The sequence below is a fragment of the Cariama cristata genome, unplaced genomic scaffold (assembly GCF_000690535.1).
Source record: "Cariama cristata isolate BGI_N322 unplaced genomic scaffold, ASM69053v1 scaffold25336, whole genome shotgun sequence".
Lineage (NCBI taxonomy): Eukaryota > Metazoa > Chordata > Aves > Cariamiformes > Cariamidae > Cariama > Cariama cristata.
Genome location: NW_009623044.1, coordinates 30,636 through 33,585, shown reverse-complemented (window position 1 = coordinate 33,585; position 2,950 = coordinate 30,636).

Genomic DNA, 2,950 nt, shown 5'->3' with positions numbered 1-2,950 from the left:
CAGTGCCACGGGGATGAGGTGACATCTACATGTGTGTAGCAACAGCAGGGACAGTGTGACATCCCTGTGTGTCCGCAGTGACAGCAGGGAGAGGTGACATCCACGTGTCCGCAGTGCCCACCAGGACAGGGTGACACTGATGTGCATAGCACCACGGGGACGGGGTGACATCCAGGCATCTGCGATGACCATGCGATGGGGGTGACACCCCCGCCCTGGTGACACGGGGACAGGCTGATGTCCACGATGCGACCAAGGGGACTGTGTGTTCTCAGCGACGGTGACACCCACGCGTATGTGGTGACCGTGGGATGGGTGATGCCCGTGCACAAGCAGCGCCACGGGGACAGGGTGACATCCACGCATCCACGGAAGGGGTGACAGCCATCTCCACGGCGCAGCCGGCACCGCGGCTGAAAGGCTGCCCTGTGCGTGCCGTCGCGGGACACCCGCGCTGTAATTTTACGGTCCTGCGAAGTCAAGCCTAATATTTACCGAACAAACAGCGGGTCTGTCTCGGGTTTAATAGACCGGTCCTCCAGACAGCGGCAAAAAGCGCCAGTTCTGATGGAGAAACTAATGAGACCTTCGAAATAGTTTGTACGGGAGTAGTGAAGAAAAAAAAAAACCAACCCAATGCACTTGATGCCAAGGAAAATACACTTACCTAGTAAAGCATGAGTAATAAGTGGCACTTTTTACAGTGTGAAGATATAACTTTTCATGAAAATACCAAATAAGGCTCCGTGCGAAAGGTGGACGGCCTTTCTATTGAGGTTTTTTTTTTTTTTCTTCCCCCTTTTTTTTTTTTCCCTTTCTTTTCCTTCGCAAGACGCATGTGTGTTTTCCCCAGCGCCTGTTTTGCAGGAGCCTGTTTACGGGGCTGAGCTCCCGCCAGCCCCGGCGTAGCCCAGCTCGGGTTCCTTCGTCGTAAGATGAAATGAGAAGGGAATGGAAAAACAGGAGCTGCTGTTCTGCGAGACTTTCTATTTTTAAAAGGTTAAAAATATCTATTTTCAGACACCAGCCCAGGAAGCGCTGGGGTGAAGCGACGCGGCGGGACGTGAGGAGTAAACAAGCAGCGGGACGTGCCGGGCGGCGCGGGAGCCGCAGCTCCGAGAATGCTCGTGGGGACCTGGACATCATGGGCCACCATGAGCCACGGACGTGGCTGCAAGGAGACGCAGGGTTGCAGAAAAGGGCTGCGGGGCTCAGCGCCAGTGGGGATGCTCAGCGTCAAGGGGGATGCTCAGGCCCAAGTTGGGATGCTCAGTCCCGAGGGAAGGTGGTCCGTATCAAGGGGGATGCTCAGGCCCAAGGGAGGATGCTCAGCCCTGAGGGAAGCTGCTAAGCATCTCAGATGCTCAGCACCAAGGTTGGGTGATACTCAGTCCTGAGGAAGGGTGCTCAGCACCCAGGGAAATGCTCTGAACCCAAGGCGAGGTTGTCAGCCCCCATGGAGGGTGTTCAGCATCAAGAAAGGGTGTTCAGCCCTGAGGAAGGATGCTCAGCACTCAGCCGGGGTGCTCAGCCCCTGAGGGGGATGCTCAGCCCTGAGGGCCTCAGGGTGTTCAGTACTGAGGTTGAGGGATGCTCAGCACCCAGGCAGAATGGCTTATCTCCCCCAGCACTGTGGTCCTGGTGCCCTCATGACTCAGTGGGTGGGATGGGATGCTTGGCTATTGCATGTGGTACCCACCGTGGGAGGGGGATGCAGTACCCACTGTGGGAGTGGGATGTGGAAAAACCATCTCCAAAATCCCACAGATGCTTTTTCTCCTTGCTTTTTGCAGCTTTGCTCCCCTCTCCTCCCTACCAACTCGGAGGTCCCGATGATGCTCTCTGGGCCAGCTCTGTTGGTGGCTGTGCCCTTGTACTCATCCCTCGGCCCCATCTGGGCACCGTTTGCTGTGTTTTTCTGTTGCAGACATGTAACATGCCCCACCGCAGCTCAACAGAGCCGCAATTTCAGCAGACACCCCACAGGGAAGAGCTTCACCTCGGAGAACATCACGTCGGGGCTTAAATACTACTGCCGTGATTTCGCACAGCTGCCAGTTTAATTTCCAGACTCATGGATGCTGGATGGGACCCCTCGAGGTCTCCAGTCCGAGCCCCAAAGCAGGGCCAGCTTTGGTGTGAGATCCAGCTCCAAAATCAGAGCAGAGGCTCGGGGTTCCCACAGGTGAGTTGCCCTGGTGTGCTGCCAGTTTCCAAACTGGGAGCTTTTGGGATGCTCCAGGCAGCTTCCAGGTGCCGAATCCCCTCCTTCGAGCCCTGCAGAAGATGCGGTTTAAGATGGGAAACTTCTTCAAAAAAAATTCAAATTATGAATGAAGACACACGGTTTGTGCACAGTTCCCGGTAGAACATGGGCTGAAAACATCAAGTAATGGCACCAGCAACCCTGGATGAAGTTCGGCTGAAACTCGGCATCTCTGGTGCCTTGCAGCCAGGGGACACGAAGATGGGCAGAATCACCCATAACCTTCCTCAAAACGGTCAGTGGCTGGGGACAGGTGACGAACTGGACCTTGTCAGAAGTCCCGTCGTGGCCCAGGGACAGCACTGACCGCACTTCCCTGCCCTGGTGTGGTACCCGGAGCTGAGACGAGGATTGAGAGGCTCCTCTGGGGCCGTTTCCAAAACTCACCTGGGCTCCAGCCTCACTGCTTTGCATTTAACCCCGTCCTTCAACCCAGTCCCTGCCCGTTGGCCACGTGGGATCAGCAGAACCATCACCACGTTCACGAAAGAAGCCACTGAAATTTCTGAAACGGTGTTTGTACAAGCAGGTTGTAACCCTGCATTTATCTCAGCCACTGCCTTTGCCCTCGCGTAGCTGTCGGGTCGTGAATTGGCACAGCTGGGAAGGACGTTTGAGGTCTTTAAAGCATCGTCAGCCCTAAGGGACTGGAAACGATGGTTCCTCGGGAATGCTCCTCAAGCT